General features: G+C 41.8%; 1 protein-coding gene and 1 long non-coding RNA gene across 2 annotated transcripts in view; one reads left to right on the forward strand and one right to left on the reverse strand.

Moving 5' to 3' along the window:
* The window catches only part of LOC126188970 (uncharacterized), a 296,440-nt gene that overhangs the window by 64,124 nt on the left and 209,623 nt on the right, over positions 1-22,693 (reverse strand). The window lies entirely within an intron of this gene.
* LOC126188972 (uncharacterized) overlaps positions 1-22,693 on the forward strand; it is a 55,199-nt gene that overhangs the window by 14,891 nt on the left and 17,615 nt on the right. The gene's annotated exons all lie outside the window — the stretch shown is intronic.

Genomic DNA, 22,693 nt, shown 5'->3' on the forward strand with positions numbered 1-22,693 from the left:
GAATTATTATGGGTGGAGGTAACACTCAACAACCGAGCTAGGTTAATAATTGGCTCCTTTTACCAACCTCCCGACTCAGCAGCATTAGTGGCAGAACAACTGAGAGAAAATCTGGAATACATTTCACATAAATTTTCTCAGCATGTTATAGTCTTAGGTGGAGATTTCAATTTACCAGATATAGACTGGGACACTCAGATGTTTAGGACGGGTGGTAGGGACAGAGCATCGAGTGACATTATACTGAGTGCACTATCCGAAAATTACCTCGAGCAATTAAACAGAGAACCGACTCGTGGAGATAACATCTTGGACCTACTGATAACAAACAGACTCGAACTTTTCGACTCTGTAAGCACAGAACAGGAAATCAGTGATCATAAGGCCGATACAGCATCCATGAATATGGAAGTTAATAGGAATATAAAAAAAGGGAGGAACGTTTATCTGTTTAGCAAGAGTAATAGAAGGCAGATTTCAGGCTACCTAACAGATCAAAACGAAAATTTCTGTTCCGACACTGACAATGTTGAGTGTTTATGGAAAAAGTTCAAGGCAATCATAAAATGCGTTTTAGACAGGTACGCGCCGAGTAAAACTGTGAGGGACGGGAAAAACCCACCGTGGTTCAACAACAAAGTTAGGAAACTACTGCGAAAGCAAAGACAGCTTCACTGCAAGTTTAAATGCAGCTAAAACCTCTCGGACAAACAGAAGCTAAACGATGTCAAAGTTAGCGTAAGGAGGGCTATGCGTGAAGCGTTCAGTGAATTCCAAAGTAAAATTCTATGTACCGACTTGACAGAAAATCCTAGGAAGTTCTGGTCTTACGTTAAATCAGTAAGTGGCTCAAAACAGCATATCCAGACACTCCAGGATGATGATGGCATTGAAACAGAGGATGACACCCCTAAAGCTGAAATACTAAACACCTTTTTCCAAAGCTGTTTCACAGAGGAAGCACTGCAGTTCCTTCTCTAAATCCTCGCACAAACGAAAAAATGGCTGACATCGAAATAAGTGTCCAAGGAATAGAAAAGCAACTGGAATCACTCAACAGAGGAAAGTCCACTGAACCTGACGGGATACCAATTCGATTCTACACAGAGTACGCGAAGGAACTTTCCCCCCTTCTAACAGCCATGTACCGCAAGTCTCTAGAGGAACGGAAAGTTCCAAATGATTGGAAAAGAGCACAGATAGTCCCAGTCTTCAAGAAGGGTCGTCGAGCAGATGCGCAAAACTATAGACCTATATCTCTGACGTTGATCTGTTGTAGAATTTTAGAATATGTTGTTTGCTCGCGTATCATGTCATTTCTGGAAACCCAGAATCTACTCTGTAGGAATCAACATGGATTCCAGGAACAGCGATCATGTGAGACCCAACTTGCTTAATTTGTTCATGAGACCGAGAAAATATTAGATACAGGCTCCCAGGTAGATGCTATTTTCCTTGACTTCCGGAAGGCGTTCGATACAGTTCCGCACTGTCGCCTGATAAACAAAGTAAGAGCCTACGGAATATCAGACCAGCTGTGTGGCTGGATTGAAGAGTTTTTAGCAAACAGAACACAGCATGTTGTTCTCAATGGAGAGACGTCTAGAGACGTTAAAGTAACCTCTGGCGTGCCACAGGGGAGTGTTATGGGACCATTGCTTTTCACAATATATATAAACAACCTAGTAGATAGTGTCAGAAGTTCCATGCGGCTTTTCGCGGATGATGCTGTAGTATACAGAGAAGTTGCAGCATTAGAAGATTGTAGCAAAATGCAGGAAGATCTGCAGCGGATAGGCACTTGGTGCAGGGAGTGGCAACTGACCATTAACATAGACAAATGTAATGTATTGCGAATAAATAGAAAGAAACACTCGTAGCAGTTACTTCTGTAAAATATCTGGGAGTATGCGTGTGGAACGATTTGAAGTGGAATGATCATATAAAATTAATTGTTGGTAAGGCGAGTGCCAGGTTGAGATTCACTGGGAGTGTCCTTAGAAAATGTAGTCCATCAACAAAGGAGGTAGCTTACAAAACACTCGTTCGACCTGTACTTGAGTATTGCTCATCAGTGTGGGATCCGTACCAGATTGGGTTGACGGAGGAGATAGAGAAGATCCAAAGAAGAGCGGCGCGTTTCGTCACAGGGTTATTTGGTAACCGTGGTAGTGTTACGGAGATGTTTAGCAAACTCACGTGGCAGACTGCAAGAGAGGCACTCTGCATCGCGGTGTAGCTTGCTGTCCAGGTTTCGAAAGGGTGCGTTTCTGGATGAGGTATCGAATATATTGCTTCCCCCCACTTATACCTCCCGAGGAGATCACGAATGTAATATTAGAGAGACTTGAGCGCGCACGGAGGCTTTCCGGCAGTCGTTCTTCTCGTGAACCATATGTGACTGGAACAGGAAAGGGAGGTAATTACAGTGGCACGTAAAGTGCCCTCCGCCACACACCGTTGGGTAGCATGCGGAGTATAAATGTAGATGTAGATATTTATTTTGTAGTTAATGGAAAGCACAATCTTATTTTATACTTTGTCTTAGCACACGTTCTTATTTCACTTGCTAATTTACAGAAATGAATGACAGGAACTCTGCATTAGCCGTCTTCTTAGTTACAATAGGATTTTATCATTTTAAAAGTCCAACTAATGTCCTTTGTTTTACTGCTGATTGGAATTTTCAAATTTCTGATCATGGCAGTTTTTCTTCCTTTACGTGTTCTGCAATATAATTCAGTGCTGTGCTCTCCTTAAACAGCTTCTCTAAACTCTTTGAAAATATTAGCAGTTGCGGAACACTTTTGTGTTACAGCCGCTGCAATTTTATGTTCAACAGTAAATATGTTATTTTGTTGAGTACTGCAAACATTTTTAATTCCTCTGAAATTGCTTTTTTCCCCCCGGTACCAAAAGTAATAACGCAAGACAAAATTACCATATTACCAACTGCAAAGTGACTGGTTTGTACACTTTGTCTACATAATATAGCACAGGGAGCTCCTTGCTGTCAATACAGCGTTATTTTTACTTACACTCATCACAGCAGGAAAACATGTATCTATCGCACATTAAAATACGCAAATAATTAGAAAACTGTTTGAAATATGAGACACACAAATTATCCCAGTTGTCTCAATTCAGTATTCATTATCCATTTGAAATAACAAAAAGTAGAGTAATTCAGAATGAATGATACAATGAATACACAAAATCTCATCCAGAAATTCTACTTGAAATACTTATACAAGAAAATGGACTGAAACATTTGTCCACTAACAGAAAAAAGAAGGGTAACACAATAGCAAGTTATACACAGTAATTAAAAAAACGAAACGAAACGAAAAAAGATTATTGGAGATGCTTAGCTGTAGCAAGATACAATAACAAGGCGGAGAACTGAGAGAGAGAGAGAGAGAGAGAGAGAGAGAGAGAGAGAGAGAGAGAGAGAGACCGGGGGGGGGGGGGGGAATCTATAGTCCAGAAAATTATTCATTCAAAAGCTAGCGAAGAACTTAGTCTTGATTATGTGTATCAACAAATCAGCACCACTTCTTTTATATGGTAAGTTGCTACCTTATCTCCTTAAATTATTTATTTAAGCATAGCTGTAATTTATGCTTCTGCTACTATTCAACTAAAACTGGGATAAATTTAAGTATATGACCCGTAGAATACATAAATACCCTAAGATGAAGAAACAATTGAAAATATTTCATAGAGAGTAACATTCAGTAAATGAAGCACATTCAATTATTAAAAAATTAAAAAAATGAATTGAAATAGAAATTTTAAACTTTAGTAAGGGTTTTTCATAATGTGATGATTTCTGCTCTCTCCCTTGCATACATACCAGTGCAAGGAATAAAATCTCTCTTTACAATTTACAGTTAAATCACTGGAGGAATAAAATACTGCATCATCCTCCATAATGCACAGTTGGCACAAAATATGTTCTGTTAGCAAAAAAAAAAAAAAACCACTGCAATTAATGTTAAATGCACGTGCAGGTTTTGCCAATTTTTTGTTCTTGTCTATATTAATTTTTTGAAACTGTTTTTATGAAGTCTTTGTGGGTGAGAGTACAGCAGCAGGCAGACTACAGTGTATGTTTTCAGCTGAAGTAATATCCTCCTTTACCTGGCATCTGCCTAACCTGTAACCTGAGCAGTCAATGGGGCTAAAAAACAAAGCTTGCATACATATTTTATGAATTAATCAAAAAAAAAAAAATTGTAAAAAAAAAATGAAACGATTATTTATGGTTGTAATTTATTTAGTTGCTTTTATTTCCTTGGACTCGAAGGACTTTTATATACATTCAAAACAGGAATTCAAACATGATAAATATTAAAGCTATTCACTCATTCATTTTTTATTTATGTCTGATGTATTTATTGTTTGCTAACTAGGAGCAAAATTACAATTGCTACTACAGTCACATAAGTAAGAATGAGTAGAGAAAAATTACATTCATTACACAACAAAAAACATATTCCACTAGAAAAACCGGATATCTTACGAAAATCGCAGTAAATCTAAATGAAAACTATCAACTGAATCTAAGTATCAGTTTGCAGTATATTCATTTTACCAACACAGTCTCATGCTCTGCTTCTTCAAAACACATGCTGTTGGTTTCCATATGTGCTACCTGCCATTATATACCACACATCATCTTGCTTTATAATAATCACTTTCTTGCATTTAGTTATAGCAGGGTGCATACGTGGACAACGAAAAAAAAATCCCAGATTTTTCCAGGATTTCCCGGTTAAAAATACACTTTCTCCCGGATGACAGTGTATTTTCCCTTATCAATCCTTTGTATCGTTATGGTTTTATACACGGGCGTGCAATTTCCCGGCACTTTAGAAAACGAAACTCAGGGGAAAAGACACGCTTTGGAAATTTTGATGTGCAGCAACATGTACGCAGCGTATTTTGTATTACGAAAGCATACATTGGAATTCCACAAAACACCGCATGTTACTTTCCAAATCATCGGAATCGAGATTTCGATGCACTTTTGTAAGCCGCTCGAAGCCCATGTCATGTGATCTCGCCAGCCGATGTCCACCGATATTCAGAACATAGGACAAGTGATGTAGTCAGCCAACAGCAACATCACTGTTACGTAGCACGAACACACAAACAGGGAAAGCAAATAGTTTAAATTAATATACATAGTGCTGCTACAAGAAAAGAAAAGCTTTCACATCTAATATTGGTCTCATGCTGCAAGAGAAGCTCAGATTTCGCGTATACTGTTGATCTATTTTGCGCGTGTTACACTTCAAGATGTTGTTGTTGTGGTCTTCAGTCCTGAGACTGGTTTGATGCAGCTCTCCATGCTACTACATCCTGTGCAAGCTTCTTCATCTCCCAGTACCTACTGCAGCCTACATCCTTCTGAATCCGCTTTGTGTATTCATCTCTTGGTCTCCCTCTACGATTTTTACCCTCCACGCTGCCCTCCAATACTAAACTGGTGATCCCTTGATGCCTCAAAACATGTCCTACCAACTGATCCCTTCTTCTAGTCAAGTTGTGCCACAAACTTCTCTTCTCCCCAATCCTATTCAACATCTCCTCATTAGTTATGTGATCTACCCATCTAATCTTCAGCATTCTTCTGTAGCACCACATTTCGAAAGCTTCTATTCTCTTCTTGTCCAAACTATTTACCGTCCATGTTTCACTTCCATACATGGCTACACTCCATACAAATACTTTCAGAAACGACTTCCTAACACTTAAATCAATACTCGATGTTAACAAATTTCTGTTCTTCAGAAACGCTTTCCTTCCCACTGCCAGTCTACATTTTATATCCTCTCTATTTCGACCATCATCAGTTATTTTGCTGCCCAAATAGCAAAACTCCTTTAGTACTTTAAGTGTCTCATTTACTAATCTAATACCCTCAACATCACCCGACTTAATTCGACTACATTCCATTATCCTCGTTTTGCTTTTGTTGATGTTCATCTTATACCTTCCTTTCAAGACACTATCCATTCCATTCAACTGCTCTTCCAAGTCCTTTGCTGTCTCTGACAGAATTACAATGTCATTGGCGAACCTCAAAGTTTTTATTTCTTCTCCATGGATTTTAATACCTACTCTGAATTTTTCTTTTGTTTCCTTCACTGCTTGCTCAATATACAGATTGAGCAACATCGGGGAGAGGCTACAACCCTGTCTCACTCCCTTCCCAACCACTGATTCCCTTTCATGCCCCTCGACTCTTATAACTGCCATTTGGTTTCTATACAAATTGTAAATAGCCTTTCGCTCCCTATATTTTACCCCTGCCACCTTTAGAATTTGGAAGAGAGTATTTCAGTCAACATTTTCAAAAGCTTTATGTAAGTCTACAAATGCTAGAAACGTAGGTTTGCCTTTCCTTAGTCTAGCTTTTAAGATAAGCCGTAGGGTCAGTATTGCCTCACATGTTCCAATATATCTACGGAATCCAAACCAGGGTGTCTATGTGGACAAGAAAAAAAAATTCCCGGATTTTTCCCGGATTTCCCGGTTAAAAACACAATTTCTCCCGAATGAAATTACGTATAAAGCGGGTGAAAATACATCCGTGTTAAGTAACAGTATGCTTTCCCTCGGAGCTGTACAACCTATCAGTCCTTTGAATCGTAAAGGTCTTATACCGGTGGAGGACGTCCCAGCACTTTAGGAAACGAAATCCAGGAAAAAACATTGCGTTTGGAAAGTTGTTTGATGCGAGACAATATGCACAAAGTTTATTTTCGTATTGCGAAAGTATATACACAAATTCCACAAATTACAGCACGGTAGCTTCTGAAACTCTAAAACAGAGATTGCGTTGAGCGATGCACTTTTGTCAGCCAGTCATAGCTCATGTCACGTGATCTCGCTAGCGAATGACGGCAGTTATTCAGAGCACGAGGCCTACGAGAAAGACAGGCCGCAGCGCGTACGTTACCAAGGTAGCCCGAGCTCGCTCAAATTAGCAAAGTGCGTTTCTACAAACTCGTAAGCAGATGTGTATGTACGAACGAGAATTGCATCGTCTATTGGCATCCACTGTTATTAGCCCTAAAATTATAGGTAGTCCGTAGGCCTACTAACAGGCTCTAATTTGGCAATTAAAATCGTGCCAAAATGATTATCAGTTGCGTAGAAAAGTCAAAGTGCTTTGGCGTGAAGGGACTTGTGACATTGCTCAGTAACACATTATGCACATTTTTTTGGAGGTCAGTTACACTTTTTGCCATCGATTGCATAATTTTTTATCTATGAAAGAACAACATTAAATAAGAAAACTAACTTGAAGCTCGGTCTTTTTTTAGTGTGTGTTACACGTGAAGTCATATCAAATACAAATGTGCCGGTAAAATTTTAAATAGTGGCATAAATGACTTATCTTCTGGGCCCGACATTTTTCAAGTGGCTGATCCTCAAAGTGTTACGTTTTGAATGAGAGTTATAACGCCCTGTGATTTAAGAAATTCACTGCACTGTCTGCACATTCTCACACGTAACATAAATCATCTTGCGTGGAAATTTAGTTTGTAAGTAACGCATCTCAAGCCACTATTCGTAATATTTTCTGGTGATCTGTTAGAAATGAAAACAATTGTGACGTGACACACATCGAATGCACATTAGTTGTTACGGACATACTGCATAATCTTCGACCTAAAGCCTTTGCCACTTTTCGGTGTCGGCAAACTGGTCTGTGCATTGTGAAAATTACCCATTTCTATATAACTAAACTTTTATTTTAGTGTTATTCTCTGATTTATGTTTCATTGCTGCAGTATTATTCAGCAGTAGTGGACTAAAGTTCTTTGGCAGCGTATCAGATCTTACACGTCAAACCTGCAAAACTTTAACTGAAATCTAAAACAATGAAAAATCCCGGAATTCTAAAAAATTCCCTGGTTTTTCCCGGATGAAAAAATTCCCGGGTTTTTCCCGGATCTCCCGGGCCGTATACACCCTGCAAACTGATCATCCCCAAGGTCGGCTTCTACTAGTTTTTCCATTCGTCTGTAAAGAATTCGGGTTAGTATTTTGCAGCTGTGACTTATTAAACCGATAGTTCGGTAATTTTCACATCTGTCAACACCTGCTTTCTTTGGGATTGGGATTATTATATTCTTCTTGAAGTCTGAGGGTATTTCGCCTGTCTCATACATCTTGCTCACCAGATGGTAGAGTTTTGTAGCGACTGGCTCTCCCAAGGCCGTCAGTAGTTCTAATGGAATGTTGTCTACTCCCGGGGCCTTGTTTCAGCTCGGGTCTTTCAGTGCTCTGTCGAACTCTTCACGCAGTATCATATCTCCCATTTCATCTTCATCTACATCCTCTTCCATTTCCATAATATTGTCCTCAAGTACATCGCCCTTGTATAGACTCCTTCCACCTTTCTGCTTTCCGTTCTTTGCTTAGAACTGGGTTTCCATCTGAGCTCTTGATATTCATACAAGTGGTTCTCTCTTCTCCAAAGGTCTCTTTAATTTTCATGTAGGCAGTATCTGTCTTACCCCTAGTGAGACAAGCCTCTATATCCTTACATTTATCCTCTAGCCATCCCTGCTTAGCCATTTTGCACTTCCTGTCAATCTCATTTTTGAGACGTTTGTATTCCTTTTTGCCTGCTTCATTTACTGCATTTTTATATTTCCTCCTTTCGTCAATTAAATTCAATATTTCTTCCGTTACCCAAGGATTTCTACTAGCCCTCGTCTTTTTACCTACTTGATCCTCTGCTGCCTTCACTACTTCATCCCTCAAAGCTACCCATTCTTCTTCTACTGTATTTCTTTCCCCCATTCCTGCCATTTGTTCCGTTACGCTCTCCCTGAAACTCTGTACAACCTCTGGTTTAGTCAGTTTATCCAGGTCCCATCTCCTTAAATTACCACCTTTTTTCAGTTTCTTCAGTTTTAATCTACAGTTCATAACCAATAAATTGTGGTCAGAGTCCACATCTGCCCCTGGAAAAGTCTTACAATTTAAAACCTGGTTCCTAAATCTCTGTCATACCATTATATAATCTATCTGAAACCTGTCAGTATCTCCAGGCTTCTTCCATGTATACAACCTTCTTTTATGATTCTTGAACCAAGTGTTAGCTACGATTAAGTTGTGCTCTGTGCAAAATTTTACCAGGCGGCTTCCTCTTTCATTTCTTACCCCCAATCCATATTAACTTACTACATTTCCTTCTCTCCCTTTTCCTACTACTGAATTCCAGTCACTCATGACTATTAAATTTTCGTCTCCCTTCACTATCTTTATAATTTCTTTTATTTCGTCATACATTTCTTCAATTTCTTCGTCATCTGCAGAGCTAGTTGGCATATAAACTTGTAATACTGTAGTAGGTGTGGGCTTCGTGTCTATCTTGGCCACAATAATGTGTTCACTATGCTGTTTGTAGTAGCTTACCCGCATTCATATTTTTTTATTCATTATTAAACCTGCTCCTGCATTACCCCTATTTGACTTTGTATTTATAACCCTCTGTATTCGGCTGACCAAAAGTCTTGTTCCTCGTGCCACCAAACTTGACTAATTCCCACTGTATCTAATTTTAACCTATCCATTTCCCTTTTTAAATTTTCTAACCTACCTGCCCGATTAAGGGATCTGACATTCCACACTCTGAATGCCAGTTTTCTTTCTCCTGATAACGACGTCCTCTTGAGTAGTCCCCGCCCAGAGATCCGAAGGGGGACTATTTTACCTCCGGAATATTTTACCCAAGAGGACGCCATCATCATTAACCATACAGTAAAGCTGCATGCCCTCGGGAAAAATTACGGCTGTAGTTTCCTCTTGCTTTCAACCGTTTGCAGTACCAGCACAGCAAGGCCGTTTTGGTTAGTGTTACAAGGCCAGATAGTCAATCATGCAGACTGTTGCCCCTGCAACTACTGAAAAGGCTGCGGCGCCTCTTCAGGAACCACGCGTTTGTCTGGCCTCTCAACAGAAACCCCTCCGTTGTGGTTGCACCTACGGTACGGCTATCTGTATCGCTAAGGCACGCAAGCCTCCCCACCAATGACAAGGTCCATGGTTCATGGGGGGATATATCACAAAAATGTGCCAGTAAAATTTTTAATAATGACGTAAATGTCTGATCTTCAGGGTTCGATATTCTTCTAACTGGCTCATCATCAAAGAGTTGATTTTTAAATGAGAGTCAAACGCTCTGTGATCCAATAAATTCATGTTACATTCTTGCACATAGTTCAACTTACGTAAAAGGATATTTCCTTTGAAAGTAATGCTTTTCAAACCACTATTTTTTCCCGTGACCTGTTAGAAATAGGTTCGTTCCAGCAGTTGCCAGAGAGCACAGATAACAGGTGACACCGCGCTTGGGTAGCTATCATGACGTAGGAAGCTCGTATGTACGTACGTGTAAAACATTGAAATATCATACATTATGTCACAAAAGAAACAAGACATCAGAGGATACTGCAAGAGCATCGGTATTTCGTGAACCATATTAAAATGTGCGCATTTAAAGTGCATACTTAAAGGGCACATTTGTATGTCCAGGCCGCGCGGGATTAGCCGAGCGGTCTAGGGGCTGCAGTCATGGACTGTGCGGCTGATCCCGGCGGAGGTTCAAGTCCTCCCTCGGGCATGGGCACGTGTGTTTGTCCTTAGGATAATTTAGGTTAAGTAGTGTGTAAGCTTAGGGACTAATGACCTTAGCAGTTAAGTCCCATAAGATTTCACACACATTTGAACATTTTGTATGTCCAGGGATTCCCAATGAAGTAGACCTCGACTTGATATTAAGCTTTTCAGTGTGGTTTTCGGGATGTAAATTTTCTTGGAGCACCAGTACTGCATTACATCATGTTTGGTTCTTTATTATGGCATAATGCCATACGTGCTAAAAAATGAAAACGTGCACTCGAAATGCAGTAAACAGTTGAAACTTGCCAGTACTGTGGAATTAAACATTTCGTTTCAAATAAATTGACTGCCTCTGCAGAAAATGTTAACAAAAGTCAAATTTCTTTAGCAAACATACAAAAATAACTTCATTGTTCCACAAGGCGATTAATGCTTGACTGTCAGAAAGGTGGAAATAAAATAAAAGGTGGAAATAAAATAAAAGCTGAAACTAATGACATATTTCAGCCTTCTGTAATTATGTGAATGTGTTTTAATAGCACCCGGCCACAGATATCCGTTTTGGTTTCATTTGACGTGAGAGTAAACGAAGAGGAAACAGCAAAATCACTAAATGTAAACATGGGTCATGTGGAGACTACCCACTATAGCTCAGACTGCTCTGCGCATCAGCCCCGGATCTACGTTTGCGAACCGGGTATATATATATATATATATATATATATATATATATATATAGAGAGAGAGAGAGAGAGAGAGAGAGAGAGAGAGAGAGAGAGAGAAACATTCCACGTGGGAAAAATATATCTAAAAAGAAAGATGATGAGACTTACCAAACAAAAGCGCTGGCAGGTCGATAGACACACAAACAAACACACAAAATTCTAGCTTTCGCAACCAATGGTTGCCTCGTCAGGAAAGAGGGAAGGAGAGGGAAAGACAAAAGGATTTGGGTTTTAAGGGAGAGGGTAAGGAGTCATTCCAATCCCGGGAGCGGAAAGACTTACCTTAGGGGGAAAAAAGGACAGGTATACACTCGCACACACACACACATATCCATCTGCATATACACAGACACAAGCAGACATTTGTAAAGGCAAAGAGTTTGGGCAGAGATGTCAGTCGGGGCGGAAGTACAGAGGCAAAGATGATGTTGAAAGACAGGTGAGGTATGAGCGGCGGCAAATTGAAATTAGAAATTAGCGGAGATTGAGGCCTGGCGGATAGCGAGAAGAGAGGATATGCTGAAGGGCAAGTTCCCATCTCCGGAGTTCTGACAGGTTGGTGTTAGTGGGAAGTATCCAGATAACCCGGACGGTGTAACACTGTGCCAAAATGTGCTGGCCGTGCACCAAGGCATGTTTAGCCACAGGGTGATCCTCATTACCAACAAACACTGTCTGCCTGTGTCCATTCATGCGAATGGACAGTTTGTTGCTGGTCATTCCCACATAGAACGCTTCACAGTGTAGGCAGGTCAGTTGGTAAATCACGTGGGTGCTTTCACACGTGGCTCTGCCTTTGATCGTGTACACCTTCTGGGTTACAGGACTGGAATAGGTGGTGGTGGGAGGGTGCATGGGACAGGTTTTACAGGGGTAGGAGCCAGAGGGTAGGGAAGGTGGTTTGGGGATTTCATAGGGATGAACTAAGAGGTTACGAAGGTTAGGTGGATGGCGGAAAGACACTCTTGGTGGTTACCCTCTCCCTTAAAACCCAAATCCTTTTGTCTTTCCCTCTCCTTCCCTCTTTCCTGACGAGGCAACCGTTGGTTGTGAAAGCTAGAATTTTGTGTGTATGTTTGTGTGTCTATCGACCTGCCAGCGCTTTTGTTTGGTAAGTCTCATCACCGAATTTTCAAAATATGTTCATCTTGAAGCGCACATCTTTCTGAAAAGTCTGAAACATAAAACATATGTATTCGAGGAAATGTAAGACATATTATTTGGTCTTAAGTATGCGAAAGTGCAGTCCCACGCCTCTTCATAAAGCATTTTTCTACCACAAACTATATTCAGGAGAGTGGAAATTGAAATGTCCTGCTCCCAGTCGGCCGGTTTGACAGCCTGCCTCTCTTTAAAAAAATCTCGCAATTAATAGCGGATGGGATTATCTGTAATCGAGTGAACAAGAACTCTTCGGAAAATATGAACTCTTTATTTCCTACTAGATAATAACTTGCTGTTCTGTGTGACATACAATTAAATATAGGATATATAAAACCAATACTAACAAGAGATAAGCAAGAAATTACACATTTCTTCAAACCTTAGCTCCTAGCATTTTTTTCTCCCTAATCTTGCTACAACTTTACATGGCGTGCTTTCCTTTCTGCGACAGAATCTATTACCTCATCAAAGTTCGTCAAACATGAAAAATCGAAATGTCGTTATCTAATACTGAAAAAGCTGTTAATACCCAATACTGGTGTGGTTTCTCGATCTGATTACGTCTATTTTGTCACTGTCTGGTAGATAAAACAAAATAGGCCTTTCTAATATGGCAGCAATTTTGTAACACACCAAATAAACGAGACTGTTTTGGCACATATGGCCATTTTTATAACACGACAGAATATAATCCAATAAGTACCAATATCAAATGCCTATTAGGCCTACTACAAGCAAAAAGCTTAATGTTAGGAAACAGTTTCACATTTCATTCATACGCACCAGCTTCTCTAGCATATGATCGAAAAGTAGTACTACGAAATTTTTATATAAATTTAGAATCGTCGTATTCTTCCATAATTTGTGTCATGTCCCCATTTCTCCTCCTTCCTCGTTCTAACAAACAAGCTTGTCATTACCAATTCTGTAGCTATTGCTGCCACTGTCAAAATGTGTTCGGCGATTAACTTCACTAACCCTGCCAAAATCACAGGTTTAGTTATCCCGCATTTATTTTCCGGTTAGGTGTTATTGCGTGTTCGAACAACACTTTTCAGCGTTACTTCCAGAATACAACTTACACGTCTGCTAGCCGGGGACTGTACTACAGGTCCTTACTAGTGTAGCGATCTGGCCAAAAATTTTCTGTCAAAATCTCATTTTCTTGGATACACCGAGAAGATAATACGTAATCTTTCTCACCTGTTATTCCTGTCAGTCGTTTATTTCCATTCTGGTAGTCTGAATCTATGGATTTCGCTAGTAATTATAACAATTCTGAATCATTCGCAAACCCAATCAACCACATAATCAGACAGCGATTGGCATTCGTCCGTTCGGCTTTACTCCCTCAGCTATAGCCCCGTCCCCTTTTGTCTGCTGAAAGTTTATTTATAGATGTGACGAGGCTTCTCCTGACAGAGGCATCACGTACGCTATGCATGCATTCGAAAGTTAACTTATGATTCATTCAGAAATCAACTTAAAATGTGTTCAGAAATATTCAAAAACCATCAGGCAAGCTTTTCAAAATCATATGAATAATCAATAGGCAAATGTACGCAGAATGCTAGGTGCTTTGTGAAACAAATTTATTTTCCCTCGAGAATATGAATTTGGCAGCCCCTTTTCCCGGTACCCCCCCAATGAACCATGGACCTTGCCGTTGGTGGGGAGGTTTGCGTGCCTCAACGATACAGATAGCTGTACCGTAGGTGCAACCACAACGGAGAGGTATCTGTTGAGAGGCCAGACAAACGTGTGATTCCTGAAGAGGGGGAGCAGCCTCTTCAGTAGTTGCAGGGGGCAACAGTCTGGATGATTGACTGATCTGGCCCTATAACACCAACCAAAACGGCCTTGCTGTTGTGGTACTGCGAAGGGCTGCAAGCAAAGGAAAACTACGGCCGTAATTTTTCCATAGGCCATGCAGCTTTACTGTATGATTAAATGATGATGGCGTCCTCTTGGGTAAAATATTCTGGGGGTAAAATAGTCCCCCATTCAGATCTCCGGGCGGGGACTACTCAAGAGGACGTCGTTATCAGGAGAAAGAAAACTGGCATTCTACGGATTGGAGCATGGAATGTCAGATCCCTCAATCGGGCAGGTAGGATAGAAAATTTAAAAAGGGAAATGGATAGGTTAAAATTAGATATAGTGGGAATTAGTGAAGTTCGGTGGCAGGAGGAACAAGACTTTTGGTCAGGTGTATACAGGGTTATAAATACAAAATCAAATAGGGGTAATGCAGGAGTAGGTTTCATAATGAACAAAAAAATAGGAGTGTGGGTAAGCTACTACAAACAGCATAGTGAACGCATTATTGTGGCCAAGATAGACACGAAGGTTGGTTGGTTGGATGGTTGGTTCGGGGAAGGAGACCAGACAGCGAGGTCATCGGTCTCATCGGATTAGGGAAGGACGGGGAAGGAAGTCGGCCGTGCCCTTTGAAAGGAACCATCCCGGCATTTGCCTGGAGCGATTTAGGGAAATCACGGAAAACCTAAATCAGGATGGCCGGACGTGGGATTGAACCGTCGTCCTCCCGAATGCGAGTCCAGTGTCTAACCACTGCGCCACCTCGCTCGGTGATAGACACAAAGCCCACGCCTACTATAGTAGTACAAGTTTATATGCCAACTAGATCTGCAGATGATGAAGAAATTGATGAAATGTATGATGAGATAAAAGAAATTGATGAAATGTATGATGAGATAAAAGAAATTATTCAGGTAGTGAAGGGAGACGAAAATTTAATAGTCATGGGTGACTGGAATTCGAGAGTAGGAAAAGGAAGAGAAGGAAACGTAGTAGGTGAATATGGATTGGGGCTAAGAAATGAAAGAGGAAGCCACCTGGTAGAATTTTGCACAGAGCGTAACTTAATCATAGCTAACACTTGATTCAAGAATCATGAAAGAAGGTTGTATACATGGAAGAACCCTGGAGATACTACAAGGTTTCAGATAGATTATACAATGGTAAGACAAAGATTTAGGAACCAGGTTTTAAATTGTAAGGCTTTTCCAAGGGCAGATGTGGACTCTGACCACAATCTATTGGGTATGAACTGTAGATTAAATCTGAAGAAACTGCGAAAAGGTGGGAATTTAAGGAGATGGGACCTGGATAAACTGAAAGAACCAGAGGTTGTACAAAGTTTCAGGGAGAGCATAAGGGAACAATTGACAGGAACGTGGGAAAGAAATACAGTAGAAGAAGAATGGGCAAAAAGGAATAAAAACGTCTCAAAAATGAGATCAACAGGAAGTGCAAAATGGCTAACCAGGGATGCTAGAGGACAAATGTAAGGATGTAGAGGCTTATCTCACTGTACTGCCTACAGGAAAATTAAAGAGACCTTTGGAGAAAAGAGATCCACTTGTATGAATATCAAGAGCTCAGATGGAAACCCAGTTCTAAGCAAAGAAGGGAAAGCAGAAAGGTAGAAGGAGTATATAGAGGGTCTATACAGGGGCGATGTTCTTGACAACAATATTATGGAAATGGAAGAGAAGGTAGATGAAGATGAAATGGGAGATATGATACTGCGTGAAGAGTTTGTCAGAGCACTGAAAGACCTAAGTCGAAACAAGGCCCCGGGAGTAGACAACATTCCATTAGAACTACTGACAGCCTTGAGAGAGCCAGGCCAAACAAAACTCTACCATCTGGTGAGCAAGATGTATGAGACAGGCGAAATTCCCTCAGACTTCAAGAAGAATATAATAATTGCAATTCCAAAGAAAGCAGGTGTTGACAGACGTGAAAATTACTGAACTATCAGTTTAATAAGTCACAGCTGCCAAATAGTAATGTGAATTCTTTACAGACGAATGGAAAAACTGGTAGAAGCCGACCTCGGGGAAGATCAGTTTGGATTCTGTAGAAATGTTGGAACACGTGAGGCAATACTGACCCTACGATTCATCTTAGAAGATAGATTAAGGAAAGACAAACCTACATTTCTAGCATTTGTAGACTTAGAGAACGCTTTTGACAATGTTGACTGGAATACTCTCTTCCAAATTCTAAAGGTGGCAGGGGTAAAGTAAAGGGAGCGAAAGGCTGTTTACAATTTGTACAGAAACCAGATGGCAGTTATAAGAGTTGAGGGACATGCAAGGGAAGCAGTGATTGGGAAGGGAATGAGATAGGGTTGTAGCCTCTCCCCGATGCTACTCAATCTGTATATTGAGCAAGCAGTAAAGGAAACAAAAGAAAAGTTCGGAGTAGGTATTAAAATCCATGGAGAAGAAATAAAAACTTTGGAGGTTTGCCGATGACATTGTAATTCTGTCGGAGACAGCAAAGGACTTGGAAAGCAGTTGAACAGAATGGACAGTGTCTTGAAAGGAGGGTATAAGATGAACATCAACAAAAGCAAAACGAGGATAATGGAATGTAGTCGAATTAAGTCGGGTGATGCTGAGGGAATTAGATTAGGAAATGAGACACTTAAAGCAGTAAAGGAGTTTTGTTATTTGGGGAGCAAAATAACTGATGATGGTCGAAGTAGAGAGGATATAAAATGTAGACTGGCAATGGAAAGGAAAGCGTTTCTGAAGAAGAGAAATTTGTTAACATCGAGTATTGATTTAAGTGGCAGGAAGTTGTTTCTGAAAGTATTTGTATGGAGTGTAGCCATGTATGGAAGTGAAACATAGACGATAACTAGTTTGGACAAGAAGAGAATAGACGCTTTCGAAATGTGGTGCTACAGAAGAATGCTGAAGATTAGATGGGTAGATCACATAACTAATGAGGAGGTATTGAACAGAATTGGGGAGAAGAGGAGTTTGTGGCACAACTTGACTAGAAGAAGGGATCAGTTGGTAGGACATGTTCTGAGGCATCAAGGGATCACCAATTTGGTACTGGAGGGCAGCGTGGAGGGTAAAAATCGTAGAGGGAGATCAAGAGATGAATACACTAAGCAGATTCAGAAGGATGTAGGCTGCAGTATGTACTGGGAGATGAAGAAGCTTGCACAGGATAGAGTAGCATGGAGAGTTGCATCAAACCAGTCTCAGGACTGAAGACCACAACATCAACATTTTCCCGGTAGCATCCAGCTGCTTGCTGCGACAGCTTGCACAGCCAACAGCCACATTCCTGTCGCCAGAAGCGGGAGAATCTACAACTCAAACGTGACTCAACTGCATATGTGCATGAGCCCGCGCGTAACCGCTAAAACAAATCGAATGTAAACAGTTGCGACTTCATGCTCATTGGAGGCAATCTGTTGTTATGAAGCACTGCATAGTCTTCCTAAAGACTTTGACATATTTTCAATTGGCAGACGCTTGCATGAGCACTGTGTGTCGTTGTTGTATATGGCGCATTTCCTTTGCAATTTAAGTTATTTTCGTTTTTTCTCTCGTTTATGTTTTATTGTTGAAGTATTATTCTGCAGTAGCGGGATACAGTAGTATCCTTTGTTAGAGTGTTGGTTCTTACCAGTCAAAATTACAAAAATTTAACTGAAAACTAAAACAATGAAAAATTCCCGTAATTCTAAAAATATCCCGGATCTCCCAGGTCATATACACCCTGTATAGTAATGTGAAATAAATGGTTGTCTTGCACCTTATGTGTATTATTACATCCTGATATCAGCTCTTGAATCGTTATACCAATGTTACCTTGTTATCTTTCCATTTCTTGATTCTGTCAAACAATTGAAAATCTGAGATGGGAAAACAACAGTGTGTCAAATGGACAGATTTCTACCACATATACGAGGCACGACGTGGTAGACAGGCACAATGAAAATAGACTGCTAGATGTTATGAGCTACTCGACTAAGTACTTCACAAGACATCGATTAAATGCACACATGCATTCACGTCAGGTCTTGCTCCCCACAGATGACAGTGGCCATGTTTGTGTGAGTCTTAAATCAGTGTGTGTGTGTGTGTGTGTGTGTGTGTGTGTGTGTGTGTGTGTGTTTGTCAGGCTTATGTGTAATTGCTGAACATACACAACTAGTGTCTTAAAAAGTTAAGAGGAACTCCTGCGGATCACCAGAAAAGGACTGATTTGGGCATGTATGTATTAAATGCTGAACAGTTTGTCATTCTGCACCACAGTCCCTTCTGGGAGATGGTATTATTCCTCATTTGTACATTGAATCAGCACATTTTCCTCTATTTGTTCTTAATCTATTGAGTGCAGACCAGATCTCACAATGCTCTTCAAACCATTGTGGTCTGGTCGAGACGAAGGGCAGTGGGCACCTTCAGCTATTCTGGGGTAACATTGTTCTGCCATATTTCTGTCCATCGGTCATGTAGGGCACCTTCAGGTGTTTTGGGGCAGCATTGTTCTGTCATATTTTTACTCATCAGTCTGCTGTTGTTGTTCCATTGTCCATCAGAGAATTTGCACCATGTAGAGGCGGGACACAGGAGCAAAATCTGTTTTTGCTGAGTACAGGAATGTTCTCGTGTACAGTGTGGTAACGACCAACAGCTATTTCTGTAAACTCTGATCGCTTGAGAGCAGCTTCACAGTGCAAAAAGCTATAGGACTGAGAAGAGACACCCATAAAATTGAAGTATTTCTAATTATTCCTGTGGTGATGAGCATAGTCTGGTTGAGCTCTGTATAGATGAGTCTGCTGTATGGACTGTTGGTCCAGGCTGCTGCACAATATTCTATCACAGGGTAAACCAGTTCAACAGCAGATGTCCTTGGTGTTGGAGCTGATGATCCCCATGTCAACACACAAAGTTCTCAAGATCTTGTTTCTTGATTTCATCTTAGTGGCGTCTGCAGCTTGTGGTCTTGCGGTAGCGTTCTCGCTTCCCGTGCACGGGGTCCCGGGTTTGATTCCCAGCGGGGTTAGGGATTTTCTCTGTATCGAGATGACTGGGTGTTGTGTGTCTTTCATCATCATTTCATCCTCATTCACTCGCAAGTCACTGTAGTGGTGTTAAAGAACTTGTGGAGCAGCGACCGAACCGCCCCGCGAGGGGTCTCCCGGCCACCAATGCCTTATGCTCATTAGCATTATCTTAGTGGCAGTTTTCAGCAAATGCTCTTTGAAGCTGAGCGACCTGTCAAGAATGATCGCTACATAACATGGACTTTTGTTATGAGACAGCTGTTTCCCTTCAATCTTTATTTACCCGTTTGCAAATTTGTTGTTATGGAGTTCTAGAGATGACCACAATGTTATTTTTGGCACCTCCAAGTTTTCTTAGCTTGGACCAGGCTTCCCTGTTTGACGTGTGGAAGTCTAAGGCCTCAACTGGTCTGTTCTGTTGCTTATGATGGGCTGCATTTATGCTGTACAGAAGTTCGTCACCTACTTCACAGTCATTGTTGTCGCAAAACTGTTTGTACTGAGTTTTACACTTTTTCATCCATCCAGGTATACATTCCTTTCGGAAGCCTCTTGGGGTATATTTCTTTGTTGCGAATAGCTTAGCCCCAATGAACCTCTTATAGTTTGTGCTTGTTGAGGGGATCCATTATATATATTGGTCCGAATTTCAGAAACTGGAGACTAGTCGGCTTTTGTAAAAGTTCCATCTAGGTCTGGGAAATTCTCATGACAGGTATGTTTGTACCTAATTCAAGAAGCGCTGGATGATGTTGGCTGCTGCCCAGGACTTCCCTTCTACATCTATCTACATTTATACTCCACAAGCCACCCAACGGTGCGTGGCGGAGGGCACTTTACGTGCCATTGTAATTACCTCCCTTTCCTGTTCCAGTCGCATATGGTTAGCGGGAAGAATGACTGCTGGACAGCCTCCGTGCGTGCTTGAATCTCTCTAATTTTACATTTGTGATCTCCTTGGGAGGTATAAGTAGGGGGAAGCAATATATTCGATACCTCATCCAGAAACACACCCCCTCGAAACTTGGATAGCAAGCTACACCGCGATGCAGAGTGCCTCTCTTGCAGAGTCTGCCACTTGACTTTGTTAAACATCTTCGTAACACTATCAAGCTTACCAAATAACCCTGTGACGAAACGCGCCACTCTTCTTTGGATCTTCTCTTATCTCCTCTGTCAACCCGACCTGGTACGGATCCCACACTGATGAGCAATACTCAAGTATAGGTCGAACAAGTGTTTTGTAAGCCCCTTGATGCTGGTAACGGCAGGCCATTGTCATCAGGGGAAACAAAACATAAATCAGGGTTGTAATCTGTTCTCCAGGTACCAGAATGGAATGTACACCAATCTTTAGTGTCAGAAACAAGATGGAGATTGTGTTCTTCAGATCAATCAACCAGCATGTTCCAATTTACATTATTATATTTGTATTTTCATAGTCTATGATGACTGCTGAAGTCTCCCAAGTACACCATATGGTCGTCATTAGAGTTTAGAACATGTGCTGGCCACATGGTTTCTGGTGATTTATAGACATTCACAGTAGTTATTTCACCAATTTTGACAGTGACTTTGTGGATACTATTCGTGGTGCTGGTAAATAGAGTGTGGGCCTTTCCTATATGTTACTGAATGTACATGGCTACACCATAAACCTTATGTATGTAGCACTAAGGAAATCGTTTCCACGTGAGTTTCCTGGATGGATACTAAATCAATTTCATTCTCATCTAGTATCTTGCGTAGAATATGATATTTGGTTGCGCTAATTCCTTCCCTGTTCTATACTCAGATGAAACCTGTAGTAGCCACCAGAAAGATCGCGGGAGGCGCACATTGGCACGGCGCGTCATGGACGGTAGTTGCCGCAAGTAGAGTCCCGTCCACCAGAGGGCACGCGAGAATTCGGACGCGCCCTCTGCCGGCGTAACAACAAGAACAACAACAACAACAACAACTCCGGCAGGACAGGCTGAGCGCAGTCAGTCAACATCGGGCATGCCTAGGACACAGTCCCGGTCTACGCTAAGTGAAGTGCGACGTAACGTGAACAGTGTTACTACACAATTGGCGACGAGTAGGGTCGTTCTTTCATGTGTTGCGTCGTTGTTCCGGTTTCGCAGTTTCTCCACGGCATGGAGGATTTGGTGCGGGTTTTGGTTGCGCAGCAGACGGAGCTCATGGCCACCATGAAACAAGTGCTTCCGGCGTTGCTCTCCATGCTGTCTGCTCCGGCGCCGTTTCCTCCTCCCTTTCCCCCGTATGATGAGACTGCGGAGGATTGGGATGCATATGAACATCGCCTTCGGCAGCATTTCCAGGCGTTTCATGTTGCCGATGCGGAGGTATGTCGTGCTCTCTTCTTGTCTTGGATATCTCCCTCACTGTTATCAAGTTTTGCGGCAGCTAGCGCCTTTGCAGGAACCCTCGTCCTTGTCTTTTGACGCATTGTGTTCATTGCTGTCTTCATATTATTGCCGCCGCACGCATGTTGTGGCGGCTAGGGTCGAGTTCTATCAATGCAAGAAACAGCCCCATCCGTCTTACCGGGCGTGGGCCGCAACCCTGCACGGTCTTAGTCGCAAGTGTCATTTTGTCACGGAGCACTCGCGGGAGTCGTATGCCCATGTTATGGTACGCGACGTCATTGTTCGTTCGGCCCCGGATAGGGAGGTCCGGCAACGGGCCCTGCAGTTAGAAGACCCTTCCCTCGAAGAAGTCCTGTCCATTGCTCAATCGTATGAAGTCTCTCACGCAGCAGGTCAACAGCTGGAAGCGTGGTGCGACGTCGCGGAGGTTCAGGGCGGCGCGGCCGCGTCCACTGTGTCCGGGGTGGACGACGTGCGAGCGGTACAATCCGGCCGTTACGGCCGCTCCCGCGCGGCGCGTAAACAGAATTCCGGCCGCCGGCCCCTGTTGCCGTCCTGTGCGTCGTGCTATATACATCACGATCGGTCGAAGTGCCCCCAGCGTTGGGCCGTTTGTCGCAAATGTAATAAAAACGGTCACATTGCTAAAGTTTGCCGCTCAGCCTCAAAAGAATCGAAGGAAGCAAGTACAGAGGACGTGGACGTTGACATTCAGGAAGTTTCATCGGGCCAGGCTCCCGACGCATCGGCACGCAAACTCTTTATCGAGGTGTCAGTTCGGTCGCGCCGGTTACAACTGCAAGTAGATACGGGCGCGGCAGTTTCGTTGTTGAATGCACAAACGTATTCCGACCTTGGATCGCCCCCGTTGGCGCCAGTTTACCGGCTTCTACGCGGTTATGGTAAACAGTTCATTCCCCTACTGGGTC

The sequence above is a fragment of the Schistocerca cancellata genome, chromosome 5, assembly GCF_023864275.1.
Source record: "Schistocerca cancellata isolate TAMUIC-IGC-003103 chromosome 5, iqSchCanc2.1, whole genome shotgun sequence".
NCBI lineage: Eukaryota > Metazoa > Arthropoda > Insecta > Orthoptera > Acrididae > Schistocerca > Schistocerca cancellata.